The following is a 15,501-nucleotide window of genomic DNA, read 5'->3' as shown; positions in this document are numbered from 1 at the left end:
CAAGAGACTCAGGTAATCTTTAATGTAACTGGAAACCGGGTATACTGAAACAGATTATAAAACCTTTAGTCAGAATGAAGAGACTCTATCGAAATTTAAAATAGTTGCCCCTTGAAATCAATTATGGTCTTTGCATTCACAAATGTTATTTAGGGAATGCCCTTAAACTCATTCTTCCCTTAGAGGAGATGCCTAGGTTTTTACGCGGGTACATTTCATACCAGTCCAAGGGAGTGAAAACATTTCGTGCAATTGAAAGTAATAATTCCTTGTACAGTGCTTTGTACACCTTAAGCACTCCATAATACAATTGAATGAATAAAAGGATCACTTCCAGGTATATAATGTTCTTAAAGAGTCACTTTCAGGTATATGATCTTAAAAATCACCATCCTAGAAAGCATAAAAATATATATAAAACTTTTAAGTTTGGATATCTTCAGGCTCATGCATTTTGCGTTTGCTGACTAATGATAATGACATTTTTAAGCACTTACTATGTGCCATTCACTGTACTAAACACTAGGGTGGATACAAGCAAATTATGTTGGAACCAATCCCTGTCCCATGTGGGGCTCACAGTCTCAATCCCCATTTTACAGATGAGGGAACGGAGGTCCAGAGAAGTGAAGTGACTTGCCTAAAATTGCATAGCAGACAAGTGGCGGCGGAGCCAGTATTAAAACCCGTGACTCTCTGACTCCCAGGCCCATGCTCTATCCACTACGCCATGCTGCTTCCCTCTAGAGACCTGGTCTTCTATAGTCAGGATTTTATCTTGCATTTCCTTCATGAAGGTTTTTCACTATCAGATGGGCAGAAAAAGGGATGAAACAACCTATATATTTCCAGGAATTTATTAAGCTCAGTTCACAGAATTGGCTGCTTGTTTTTCTCCCAAGAGAACTGGAATTTCAGCAACGTTGAAGCATTTAATTTGGTGAGCTGCTGAGTTTTATGTAGCATGGGGTCCTTATATTGTCTTCTAATTTGTTAACATCAGCGCTATTCTGTGATGTTCACAAATACAGTGTGTTCCTAAGAGTGCAGGGAGAGCATTTCCTCTTTCCTTCATAAAATATTCCCTTTCTGTTTTTTTTAATCTCATAAAATGACAAACACCAGATTAGAGAGATGGGGCTTGCGCAGTACCCTGTTGTTTTTCCTCTTCATGAGGTACCTTTTTTCCTTTGTCACAATTTGATTTGGAATAGAAGCCCATGTTCTGGGGGCTGGGTGTCTATTCCCTAAGGCCAACAAAAAGAAGTGAGAGAGGGATACTTGAGGTGGTCAATTGAGTTGATTATTAGAAACTTACTTCCTGCAGTTTAAAATAAATTCAGTAGAGAGAACGAAGAGGAAATTAGGATACTTCTCAGGCAGTAGAAAATTCATCCCCATTTTCCAGATGAGGGTACTGAGACACAGAGAAATTAAATGACTTGCCCAAGGTCACACAGACAAGTAGCAGAACTGGGATTAGAACTCAGGTGCTTCTGTCTCCCAGGCCCATGTTCTATCCACTGCCATGATGCATCACAGATCACAGAATTCTTGCCACTCAAAGCATTTGGTTACCCCACATAATGGCTGCTTTGCATCTTCAATCAACTTCATTTGCAGGTGGATATTTTTGGGTGGTTTTTTTTTTTTTTGGTAGCGAGTGGTACATTACCATTTGGTAAAGTACATACATTCCTTGGGCGTAGACATTGTCTTTGTCTTGTTATTCGTTCAACCACATTTATTGAATGCCTACTGTGTGCAAAGCACTATACTAAATGCCTGGAGAAAGTACAGTGTAACAACAGACACATTCCTGCCCAAAACGAGCTCACAGTCTAGAGGGGGAGACAGACATTAATATAAAAAAATAAATTGCAGATATATATGTAAGATATATTCTGAGACTATCACCTGTCTTAAAACTGAGTCTAATCTCATGGCATTGGAAATGCGTACCCGGTTGTAGAGCAGGATAAGGCAATTACACTTATTTGCCAAGTAAGTAGGTCAATTAAGGCAACTAACTCCTCAGAAGATTTTATTAGTTTATTAGTTTTCCAATTACCTTTTCTGTTTGTGCTTTGAAAAGTAGTATTCCATAGTCACCGCCCAATAATCAAGATTCATTTGATTAGCTAGTCTAGAAAAAGTTGTGTTTTCCATTTGACTTTTTAGTGACAGAGATAGAAAGCTGTCCCTTCAGTTGGATCGGCACAAAGAATACGTAGAGTACATGTCAAGCTTCAGGAGCAGTAGCACAGTCCTTTGTAACATTGCCCTTCTCATCAGTGTTTTTCTCTTTGGGGATTGGTCTTTGAGTCGCAGTAATTATTTCCTATGGGGAAGTCTACATTAGTACTTTTTGGTTTAATGCTATATTTTCATGGAACTAATTAAGAGCACTAGCCAGAGTATAGCATCATATTAAAGAGGGTTGTGATAATTACTAGATTGATCTATGGATAGTCATTTCATTGTTCCCAATAGTTCCATTTTTGGCTTTGCGATTCCATTGCAATGCAAAACTATTTCTTTTCCACATGAGATAAGGTGAACTACAATGAATGATGGTCATGCCCCATAATGCTACTAACCTTATTAATTCTATAAATGTGTAGAATCGAACACCGAAGTTCACCTAAGACATCACCATAATTTGCTCAACCTAAAAGCATAATAGATTGGTTAAAGGTACTGAATATCTTGATTTCATTTTTTTGGCCAGGATTTTCTTTTGGACTTACTTTGCTGGTCTGCTTACCCATATCTGTAAACGTTATACTGGAGGACAGTACCTTGTTTAACTCAAAGGTAAATTTTCCAGTTGTATGGTTTATCTTGTTATGGTTTTGTGGATTTTGGGGTGGGGTACACTTCCAGTTGAGCTTTGAGAGGAGTAAAAGGAACAGTGAAGGTCTAGATTCTAAGATCATTGTGGGAAGGGAACATGTCTATCAACTCTTTTATATTGTACTCTCCCAAGTGCTCATCAGTGCTCTGCACACAATAAACACTCAATAAATACAATTGACTGAGATGCCTTTCCTCAATCTTTCACCTTCTTCAATCTCCCCTCCCTGAGAATTTCAGCCTTTTTTTTATAATTGTATTTGTAGACAATGTACAATATGTTATAAGAGATGCAAGTTAATTTAGGTTGGACACAGTCCCGGTCCCACATGGGGCTCACAGTCTAAGTAGAGGGAAGAACAGGAGAACTGGGGCACAGAGAAGTTAAGTGACTTACCCAAGGTCATGCAGCAAGTAGTTGGCAGAGCTGGGATTAGAACTCAGATCCTCCAACTCTCAGGCCCGTGCTCTTTTCACTAGGCCATGATGCTTCTCCTGTTAGGTTTGTGGTAGCCTTTGCGTATGCAAAAGTTTTCTACTTCCCATGCAATCTCTTATTCAGCCCACCTAGTCAATCAGTCATCAAATCCTGTCAGTTCTACCTTTACAGCATCTCTAAAATTCAGCTTTTCCTTTCCATCCAAACTGCTACTATGGTGATCCAAGCACTTATATCCCACCGTGATTACTGCATCACCTTTCTTGCTGACTTCCCTGCCTGCAGTCTCTCCCCACTCCAGTCCAGTACTGCCCAGATCATTTAAAAAAAATAAAAAAAAATCCATCCGTGTTTCTCCACTCCTCAAAAACCTCCAGTGGATGCCATCCACCTCCACATCAATCAATCAGTCGTATTTATTGAGTGCTTACTGTGTGCAGATCACTGTACCAAGTGCTTGGGAGAGTACAATATGTCAAACAGAAACTCCTTATCATTAGCCTTAAAGCCATCGATCAGCTTTTCCCCTCCTATCTTATCTCACTGATTTCCCAGTACAATCCAGCCCACTCCTAGCTCCATACTACTCACTGTACCTCCACCTATCTCACCACCAACCCCTTCCCCACGTCCTCCTTCTAGCCCGGAACTCACGAGGGACCACCATTCTCCCCACTATCAAACCTTATTTAAATCAAATCTCCTTCAAGAGGCCTTCCCTGACTAAGCCTTCATTTCCCCTGCATGATCCTCCTACTTAAATTTGTGCCCTTTAAACACTTGATAGTCACCCCATCCTCAGCCCCTCAGCACTTAGGTCCATATTGTAATTTATTTTAGTATCCCTCGTACCATAAGGTCCTTGTGGGCAGGGAACATGTCTTCCAACTCTGTTGTATTGTACTCTTCCAGGTGCTTAGTTCAGTGCTCTGCACACGATAAGCACTCAATACCATTGATCGATTGACTTTTCTGACTTTTGGAGTACTGAACAGATAAAGTGTTGCAGGAACAGCTATACATCTTTCTTTATCTGGGCTGGGCAAGGGGGTTGAGTGTGCATTATGATCCCAGCATACCATTTGTAACTTGGTTTTGAAAGGAGGCTGGGAATCAGTCAGAAACAATTGGAGAAAATTTGTGCAATAGGAGAAAGGATTGCAGGTCATCATGGGTGGCCTGAAGCAGTTACAGGAAATCTTTAGTATAATTACTTGTAATTCACTATAATTCCTTCAATTTGCGGAACAACTTTATTTCTCCAGTGCACTTTTATGCTCTCTCAGTTTGTGGTCCTCAGAGCGTCCCTGTGACGTTCTTTATAGAAGAAGAAACAGAGAAGTTAAATGACTTGTCTGAGATTACCTAGCAGGTCAGTCTCCACCTAGAATTTAGTTCTTCCAATTTCCAGTCCTATTTCTCTGTAGTAGCAAATGTTTCTGTGTGTTAGCAATCTGCATCATCCCTTTCTCAATCATTCAGTCATATTTATTGTTTACTGCATTCTTTGGAGAGTGTAGTACAACAAAGTTGGGCGATATGTTCCCTTCCCCTACAGTCTAGAGGGGGGACTCAGACATTAATATTACTAAATTACAGATATATATATACTCACACATATAAGTGCTGTGGGGTTAATAAAGGATGCAAATCCACATACAACATTCTTTTGTTTTTTTCCTTATCAAAAGAAATGTGCTCTAATCTGGGTTTGGGACATCAATATTATGACTTTTAGATGTTTTTGGTTAAGGTAAATCTTAGACAACTATTATGTATTATCTTTTTATTTATTATTCAGTGGCATTTGGCATGTGGAATAGTACTGTCCCAACAATAATACTTTATAGAAAATTATATTGCACTTCCTTGTAATGTCTTAAAACTGAAAGACTACCATAATGTCCAATAAAAAAATGTAGAGTAATGAATGTATTAAAGTAAGATAATTATGGTCCTTCTCTGCATGAGGAAATTGGACAGAAGGCCTCATTCCTTCAGGAAGTTGTCAACTCTTGAGTATAATATTTTCATCGTGGTAGCATCAGAGTACCAAGAGATTTTCAAAAATAATGATCTGATTAAGACTAGCAAGTCTTCATTAAGTAGATCAAAAAAAGTTTCAATAGAAATGGCCCATTTTTTTTCCTTTGAATTTGGAACCAGTTTATAAGCGTGATTTCTAATTTCTTTGTAAACTTTTTTTGTTTTGCTTTTCTGTTGAATGGCAGGAAACTTCCTTTCTCCCTCATTTTTATGTAGATCGATTCCCAAGGCAACTACAATAAGTACTATTCTAGTGAAGTTTTGATCTGTTTCTTTAGACTGAGGTGTTGTGAGAGCTATTGAAAATACTCATTTTATAAATACAATTGCAGCCCAGATTTTACCACACCATTTGCCGTTCCCTTAAGAGCTTATTCAGTAAATATATTAGGTTGTCTTTAGACTAAAGGAATTCCCATGCTGTTAGAATCACCTTCTTCAAAAGAGATAAAATCCGGTGGGAAAGAAAACATCCCCAATCATTTCATCTTCAGCTTTTGCTGCCAGTAAAGATGGAATCAAGAGTCGTTCAGCTTCATGAAGAGTGGGGCTACAGCCATGAGTTTAATTATGGACGATTCTGATGTTGTTGTATGTTGACCTCCAAGTGGGAAATGTTTCATTGGCTGCGGGGTGTCGCTGACATTGGAAACTAAATGAGGCCGATGGTGTTAGACCATAATCCAGTAATAGTAGCTCTTAATGGTAGGTTTTGTTTTATCCAATCTGCTATCCACTATTTAAAGAAGATTGGAGATTCACTCAAGTTATTTAGGTCCTTAACCTCCAAGTACCTAGTCCCAAAAATAGTATTTTATCTTTCTGGTCACTTAGCATGAAGTCCATCACCAAATAGCAAATATATGAAAGGAAACTTATGAAAAAGATGTGATGTCTAACTATTAGCAGTAATCTTAGCCTACTGTTTCCCCTCAGTGGCCTCTTATAATTATTGTATTTATTTATCAGGTATTGATATTGAATATACACATTGTCTCCTGTGTTAAGCTGTGCTTCTTGAAGGAAGGAATCATATCTAAACTTTACTTGTTTTACTGATTGCCTGATGGCAGGGCTCAGTAAAAGCTTGTAAACTTAGCGAGCAGTCTTCCAGTTGATGAAGGCAACAAGTTGTTCTTCCGGATCTGGGCTGCCTGGCGACTGGAGGAATCCTCTTTTGTGGCCTCAAAATGTACAGAATAGTCAATTAATAGTATTTATTGTTTACTCTGTGCAGACCATTGTACTAAGAGTTTGCAAGAGTACAGTAGGGTTGGTAGACACTTTTCATGCCCACAGTGAGTTTACAATCTAGATGTTTAAGGGTTTTTTTTGCCGTCAAAGGAGATTTAGGAAAGGATGGTGGGCTAAGAACATCATAGTAGGTATTACCCATTTTTACTAGCCATCCCATTGCCTCTCACTCCCACTGTGACAAGTATACTCTATGAAATTGGTGGGGAACAAATCTCATGTGGGAAATAAGGGCCTTTCCTACTTCCAAGGAAACCAAGGAATCCTTAGCTAAATAAATACTTCTAGGATTTGAATCCGATGAGGCTGTGAATTCAGATCCCTGAAAAGAAGGATGGCAAGAGGGCACCTCCCCTGCCTTCTTATTCATTCCTCAGTAGGGATTTGTACCTTTTAACCACTTGATTGTCACCAGATCCTCAACCCCACAGCATTTGCATGCATATCTATAATTTATTTTAATGTCTGTCTCCCTGTCTAGATTGGAAGCACCTCGAGGGCATGGGCTATGTCTGCCAAGTCTATTGTACTCTCTTTTAAGCGTTCAGTTCAGTGCTCTGGACATAGTAAGCACTCAGTAAGTAGCACTGATGGATTTATCAATTGCAATTTATTTTTATTAAGGCCACATATCCAGAGAATGAGCGGCTGTACAATTTAGATGGTTATTTGACAGTGAAGTGCATTGTTTTCAACTAAATGCTGAATTCTTCAAGCACTTTACTAAAACATCACTGTTTTGCTGTGGTTACAAGATTGATTATAGCCATGGGAACAATTACGGAGCCAAGTTGTAGGGGAAAAGTGGAGCTTGCAGTGGAAGGTCACATAGCTTCACAGCGGGGGTCTCTCTAGTGAATATGCATAACACTGATACCTTGTATCCAACTGTAAAGAGGCCTTCAAAGCCAAGGAATAAAAAAATATTATTTGAATGAGGTAGTAACTGCTAAACAAGCTAAGCAAACCAACAAAGTCTCCTTTTAATGATTTTGATTTTGAAATGGGTTAAATATGTTTTTCCTTTTCCTCTTCGATTCAAATTACATTTCATTTTCCTTATTCATTTTCCACTTGGTGTTTGTGGAATATGGTTTTGAAATTTGTATCCGTTTTGGTGCTTCAGTAACTTGCTTTTTTGCATCAAAGTTCCGCAAGACCAAGGACTGTTATTTGTTTTACTTTTTATGTGTTCTGTACTGCACTTTGCCCTTTGTTGAGCACTTGAAAAATGTTCAGAATGACATCATCTTAAAATTACCAGCCACCTCTTGGTTATCATTTTCTTGGAGTGTAAGAGAGGGGAGGATGGAAAAGGTTTGAGACGGGTCATAGTGAAGAAAACCTGGAACTGCACCAAAACACTTTTGAAATTCCTGCTGATCAAGTTTTCCTGTATATCACATTCTCATTTTTAGACCCACTGTACAGGACCAACATTCTGTTCCCCTTATGAGAAGTTCTGTTTAAGAATTCTTTCGTAGCCAATCCCTTAACTTTAAGAGAATTTAGCTGTGTCTGTATTTTTCCTAGGATTCAGTTGAAAGGTGCTGTATTTTATCTTTGAACATTTGGATAAGGATGGAGTTAAAATGTCTAAATATCATCTTGTTTCTTAATTTTTCTGTGTAAGAAAAATTGAAGTTAAACATTTGTAAAATAGTTTGGCATTTTGTTTTTATCCTTTTATCTGACTTTACCTGGACCACTCCACCACAGGCTTAAAAAATTCTGACTGAGGCCTACCCAAATACCAGTTTTTCAGCATGTGACTTTGTGGCAGAGGTAACTTTGAAGGAGGCATAGCCACTTAAAAATATATTTGATGTCATCCTGCATGGTCCTGTCTCCAGCTTAGCTTTGGGAGATGTAACACCAAAACAAAGTTATATAAATGTACTTTTGATCCCTTTTTTCCTCTACTTAACGTACTGGTGGACTGGTGGAGGAAGCTTGTTTAAGTCCCCCTGGTTTAGACTTTGGGCCAAGTAGATTAGGTTTGGGTTCTAGGGGACAGGCCAGCCTGTTGGGCCTTCTGAAGTAATATTTATTTAGCGCTTACTATGTACAGAGCACCATAGTAAGCCCTGGAAGAGATTACACAGGTGGGAAATTAGACCATGTCCCTGCTCCTCAGGGTACTCTAGTTCTCAGTCTTCCAAACAGATGCTCTTTTCTTTTTTTGTTGTCCACTCTGTTAGGTCCATCTTTGTTCCCACTTGGGGACTCTGGTAGGTTTCTTAATATCTTGTTTTAGAATGTGTCTTGAGGTGGTCCAAGTATATGCATGGTCCTTTGGTATTTAGCCATCTTCTCTTCCATGATCCATATAGTTGACAAATTTCAACCCATATGTCACTGCATTGGATCAATGAATGGATTTTTTGGGGCAGTGTTTTTTCCATGCTCATTTAAGAGTGACATCAATATTGATTTTCTCTACCTAGTTGCATTTCTGAAATAATGACTCCTGAATAGCTGTCAACAGCCTGGCCTATATTTGCCATCCTTCTGGTTGAGATTTATAGAATATGAGTGGCAGTGTGCTCTTATCTTCATCCTACAGTTGGAGGTCATTTAGTAATAGTAATGGCATTTTTTAAAACGGCATTTTTTAAGTGCTTACTATGTGCCAGGCAGTGTACTGAGCTCTGGGATAGATACAAGCTAATAGGGTTGGACATAGTCCATGTTCCTCACAGTCTTAATCCCATTTTACAAATGAGGTCCCTGAGGCACAGGGAAATTAAGTGACTTGACCAAGGTCACATAGCAGACAAGTGGAGTCGGAATTAGAAGCCGGGTCCTCTGATTCCCAGGCCCATCAGCAGAAGTCAGTCATTGGACTCTATCCTAACCTTTCTGACTAGGTTTTCATTGGATTTGTTTGCCTGGGTATCTTTGTTAATGCTTTAATAGCCATCTTTCTAACTAAAGAATAGTCTTTCTGTCTCCAGTGTAGTTGCCTCCCCATGCTCTTGAATTTTTGTCCAATGCAAATGAAATCCTCGTAATAAAAGCCCTTGCCAGATCCGGTGTTATTTGCACTAGTTCCATAAACTCACTGTGCCTTATTGCGGTCCCCTCTTTGTTGCATTCACTGGTTGGTCTTTAGGACTTCAAAGCTGAAGGGTGGGAGTGCCTATAAATAAGTTACTGGAAACTCCAGTGGGGCCAAATCTGGTCTTAGTTGCTTTGACTATGCAAACTTATTGGAAACTTCAATCCAGTAATAATTCATGTAAACCTACAGACTCAAAATAATAGTACCAGATTTAATTCCATCAACAATTCCATTAATTTATAAGAACTTCAGCTTGCTTATGTTTTTAAACGTTCTGACCTAATATAGCAATCAATCAGTGGTATGTATTGAGTACGTACTGTGTCTGGAGGATTGTATAATACCGTAGACTTGGTAGAACAGGTCCTGCCCTCAAAGAGATTGAAATCTAGTGGATGAGGGTATGACCCCAGGGAACAACAGTTTAATGCAATTGGTGAAAAAAACCATCAGATTTGACATATTGATGGCTTCAGAATGTTTCTGCAAGTATATAATTTGCATTGGACACAAAAATCTGTGGTATATGTTTTGCTATTAAACATTCCCCTTTTTAATTTGTCATTATATAAAGCAAAGCCTTACTTTCAGTACTACTAGAAGATCAGCCAATGACATTTATTGAGCTTTTACTGAGGGCAGAGCACTGTACTAAGCATTTCATTTAGTCGTATTTATTGAGCGCTATGTGCAGAGCATTTGGGAAAGTATAATTCAGTAGAGGTGGTAGACATGATCTGTGTCCCCAAGGAGCTTACAGTCTGGTTTAGCAGATCCAGCTAGTAGAGTTAGAAAAAAAAAATTGATTTGTCAGTTGTTCATCGGATGGAACTTCACAACTGTGCAAAGAAAAGCTGGTTACTGAGAAGATTCCCAGGATTTGGACTGTCCGTATTTGCATCAGCGTTCTCTGTTAATGTCCTTTGTTAATAGTAAAATTGTATGGTCAAAAAGCCATTTTGGGGCCTCTCCTAAGTTTAAACACACACTATGTATCTATTTAGAATTAAGTAATTAGAGGAATGTTCAGTGGTGGATCAAAATCTATAATTATAAGGACAGCAGAGTAGGTGGATTTGGGGGTTTTGAGGGCTATATATCCATATAATAAGTAGATAAAAAGATGTATCTGTATATCCATATATATAAAACATTATCTTATGGAACAGTCTGATGCAGTTGTATGTTTTCCAAAAGAAAAAACAATTACTGATCTTGTGTAGGTTTTTTTTTTTCAGTGGCATTTTGTCTTTAAAACAACAAGCATTTATGGTAATTTTGAAGATAACCTTGATCATTTAGAAAAATAGACCTTTTCTGAGAAATTGGAAAGTTTTTTATAATGGCTAGAACTAAATACAATATACTTTGTTTAAAACTGCCTGTTTAAATGATGTAGTTCATGTTATTTTAATCATTTTTAGTAGAACTAAATACCAGTTTAAGGCAGTGACTTCAGACTGGTGAGACGATTAAATGTCCTTTTCAAATAAATTGAAAGCTCAACAAAGTAGCTCCTAAATCGAGCATAGTTTTCTTTCTGCTTTTTAATTTTTGTGGTTTTGTTTTATGAGCAGTGTAATTTATTTTCTGAACAGTGTGTGAAAGTGCCCAGGCAGTGAAACAAACCATATTGGTTTGGATTTGTTGTATTGGTTAAATATTTGGGAGAAAAACTTTTTAAACATAAACTAATCAATACAGTGTGAGTATTCTGCTTAAACCCACCATATGAAGAAAGTACTTGGGAAATTTTAAAATTGGGTGAAAGTAATAGAAAGCAACCAGAATTCAAAGTCACGATTGTCATCTTTCAAATTTCTTCCTTTTGACTTCTAATATCTTTCTTCAGAAATCTGAAATCCAAAATTTGCTTAAGAAATGCCCAGTTTTCCTTTTGAAGGTAGTAATTTCAACATGTTGCTAAACTAAGAATTTAACATTTTCTTGAAGACTTCAGAAGTTACATTTAAAGAGAATATGTTGTAACTAACTGACATTCACATAGAATTTACCAGAATCCAAGACTTTGGCTTTCTCCCTCAATTTCTACCCATCTGTTGGCATTTCTCTTTGTTTTTCCCGGATATTTTTTTTTCTGACTCTGACTCATTCTTGACTCTTGGCCATCCGAGCCCCACTCCATGGCTTTGCTTGATTCTCAGCTGTTTCTTTCTCTAGTATCCCTCTCTACTTGTTTTTGTATAATCTGAACTTATTCTTTTGCTTTGACATTCTCTTCCAGGTCTTTGTATTCCCTTTTGTTCTGTTTCTTTTATGTATACCGTTGTGATTTGCTTTCTTTCCCAGTTTCCCCCCTCCCTTCTCTTTTGAATCTCTCCTTGTTGAACTTCTGCCTTGGCTTCTTCCTCCTTTCCCTTTTAATGTGTCCTCCATTTGTCGTAGGCTGTCTCTGTCTCTCTATTTATTAGGTAACAGTTTCTTCTCCTCTGAAAAGCAGACTTTTCACATATGAAATTCTACTTCATTGATACTGGCTAGATTGATGCATCACCACAGTATTAGTTTACAGTGTAATAGGAAGAGAAATTCCAGGTGCCTTGGATTTTTATTTTCATTTTGAGAAATGTATTTCATATGTGGTATTTGTTAATAATTGTGGTATTTGTTAAACACTTACTATGTGCCAAGACTGGGGAAGATACAAGATAATCAGGTTGGACACTCTCCCTTTCCCACAAGGGGTTCCGTCTGTGAATTTAAAACATAATTTTGAGATATAAGATGGCAAGGAAAATGAAAAGGAGGTGATTAAATGTGAACCTTTCATAGAGTTTTTTATATCCGATATGTAGACCACATCTGTGGCAGTGATCTTGGAAATCAGTCACTTCTGTAAGTCCAGTTCCTTGCCAAGAGCATCTGGTTACACTTCACATTACATAGTTTCAGAAAATTTTATATATTGCAAGAAAGCAATCCTTATGACATCTTTTCTTACCTGATTGGAGTTGTCGGCACTTGATGTAGAACTTCTCCAGGTTTCACACTGCATCAGTTTATTGTCAGAATTCAAGAAATGTCCCAAGTGCTGGACATTTTGTCTTTATCCAGCTAAAGACAAAATTCATGAAATGTCCCAAGTGCTGGACAAATAATTTTTATGTTAATATTCCATCTTAATTTGTGAAGATTTCTGCACCATTCCAGATTCAAAAACCTGGTTGTGACAGCACAAGAGAAGATTATTTTCTGCTTGGTATGCTTTGAGATCAATAGAGATGTTAAAGTGACCTACTTGGGATTTTCAGATAAGATTTATTGATCTCTGATGCATGCAGTATATTCACTTTTCTCCCTTCATAATTAAGCAACATCTGATTCTGTGTAGTTTGGAAAGAGCTTGTCACCAGAAAGGTATTGCAGCATTAGATTGTAGAAGATAGGGCCACACCTATCTCATTTTCCCTAACTTTGATCTGAAAGGGCCTTTTATCTCTTTCTTTCCTCATGCCTCCAGTAAAAGCTCTAGGAGTTGATATAAGGAAATCAGAAATGTTCAAGAGACTCTTACAGTGGGCAGTTTCAGTACTATAACTACAGAACATAGACATGAGATGTCAATGCTTGATATAGATAAAGAAGGTGCAGGGGGAATTATAAGGATAGAGAGTAGAACATTCATCAGGAGAATGCTATTAGAATCTTGGGTTGGGTTTTTAATGTCAGTGTCCCTGATATGGTTCTAGCAGAAATGTTTTGCCGGCTGAAAGGCCTTTTAACTTTTGCCTTGTGTCTAAGTGGAGATAGATAACAGCTCACAATTCTCTGGAAAGGAAGAACTGACTAATTTGTCACTCTCTGTTTTCATCATCACAATGATGTTTTAAGTGTACTTATATTATGCCAAGCACTTTAAGTGCTCGGGAAAATGCACTACAAAATTAGCAATTAGCCTTACCCTCATGGAACTCACAATGTAAAATGGAGAGACACGTATGTAGAGGAAACGAAACAAACTCCAAAATTACTGATAAAAACTATAGTATACTCTGAGGCCTTCCCCAACTAAGCCCTCACTTCTCTTTTCCCACTGCCTTTTGCACTTGGGTTTGCATCCCATCTTCAGCCCCATAGCACGTATGCACGTGTCTGTCATTTATATCGATGCTTGTCTTCCCTTGTCTGCTGTGTGACCTTGGGCAAGTCACTTAACTTCTCTATGCCTCAAGTACCTGATGAATAAAATGGGGATCAAGACAGTGAGCCCCATGTGGGACAGGGACTGCGTCCAACCCCATTAGCTTGTATCCACCCCAACGCTTAGTACAGTGCCTGGCACACAGTAAGCGCTTAGCAAATATCATTATTATTATTATTAGACAGAAAACATGTCTACCAACTCTGTTAAATTGTACTCTCCCAAGCGCTTAATGCAGTGCTCTGCACACATTAAGTCCTCAATAAATACGATCGAATGAATAAATATAAGTGATAGTGCAGGAACTGATGAAAACTATTCCAAAATTTGGGTCAGTCAACAGTCCCTTTGTTTGCAAATTATCTAGTTGGTGGGATGGGTAATGGAAGTCAAGGATGAGATTGAAGTAGAAAGGAAATTCCCAAACCTTGAGATTTCTGGAATCAGAAAATTAGATTAAAGAAAGGAAATAATGGATAGGGGTTGCCAGCCATTGAGATGAGGAGTTGAAATCATGATTTTTTTTTCCCCAAGGATTACTGATAAAACTGATTTTGTTTGACCTCATCATAAATTGCTTAGAAGAGAGAGTGTGTAGAGGAATCTTTGAACTGGCTGATGACGTTTCTTCCCAGTGTCTGTGTCTCTCACACGTAGGTGCCTACATATGGACATTCCATATGATCAAAATGGAAACTTCTACACCGTAGTATAGAACTGTTCAACAACTTCCAGCCTGGAATTTGGAACTGCCAATGGACCACTCAATGCCTTTGGGCCTTATTTCCAAATGTAGAATGGGTTTAATGGGACTCCTCTGATGATATTAATACCCTGTGGCCAGAGGGAACCTGAGGTGTTGGGAGAAATGCTGGTATAGCTACTGTAGTATTCTGAGCTCCTTCCCCTCTACATTATCCAAACCCCAAAACAAACATGCCTTATAACCCTCCCCCACCAGCATTTACAGATAAATGCAAAATAAGCAATTTTACACAAACCCTGAGAAGCTCAGCCTAGAAACTGTCTCAGGCCGAAAAACACAGACAGACCAGGACATAGGTAGGAAAAAAAACCAGAAGGTTTAATAGCAACTGTTAAAGCATCTCCAAGCAGTGGAGAAATACCAGTTGGTGAACTACCCCCTGAGGTTAGGATGTTGGGGAGGAGATGGCTTTTCCCCATTGTCCCTTCTGTCATGCCCTCCCCCCAAATGTATGAATCCCAAGCCATCTGGTCATTGCCTAGTTTTCTTGCCATACGTCCATGAAATCTGGAGGATGGTTTTTGGTTTTTTTCTAACAAAAGAAAGAGTAAAACAAAAAGGGAAAAAAGTATGAGTAGTGCGTAGTTTAACCTGGTTGAAATAACAGGGCATTTCTGGGAGTATTTTCTGATGGGAAGAGGTGTAAGAACAGCCAACTCTTTACAGTTTCATTCTGTGTAGTAATGGCTCCCAAAAGTAATTAGCTGACCTCTAAAATTCTCTTATTTTTACTACTCTGGCATTCAGGACATTTTTATTTTTGAGTTAGATGGGAAGAAATGTGAATTTAAGGTATCCCATTTGATATTTATCAAGAGACAAATTAAGAGTTAAATAGCTGAGCTAAGTAAACAGAGCCAATTTGGCCTTCATCCTAGGCTTTATAATAGTTACTGTGGGAATTTAGGAGTGAG

The 15,501-nt window shown here is 38.3% G+C and overlaps 1 protein-coding gene across 16 annotated transcripts in view; it reads left to right on the top strand.

The window, feature by feature from the left end:
* Positions 1–15,501, top strand: part of ADD3 (adducin 3) — a 118,045-nt gene that overhangs the window by 14,756 nt on the left and 87,788 nt on the right. For 8 of the 16 annotated variants that reach the window (XM_029080469.2, XM_007667662.4, XM_029080467.2 and 5 more), the window contains exon 3: positions 2,732–2,817. The exons of the other annotated variants lie outside the window; for them this stretch is intronic. The gene's annotated coding sequence lies outside the window, so the exon portion shown is untranslated. The remainder of the gene's footprint in view (positions 1–2,731; positions 2,818–15,501) is intronic. 16 annotated transcript variants of the gene reach the window in all.

The sequence above is a fragment of the Ornithorhynchus anatinus genome, chromosome 16 (genome assembly GCF_004115215.2).
Source record: "Ornithorhynchus anatinus isolate Pmale09 chromosome 16, mOrnAna1.pri.v4, whole genome shotgun sequence".
Lineage (NCBI taxonomy): Eukaryota > Metazoa > Chordata > Mammalia > Monotremata > Ornithorhynchidae > Ornithorhynchus > Ornithorhynchus anatinus.
The sequence above is the reverse complement of the archived record's forward strand: the minus strand, read 5'-3'. Positions and strand labels throughout refer to the sequence as shown.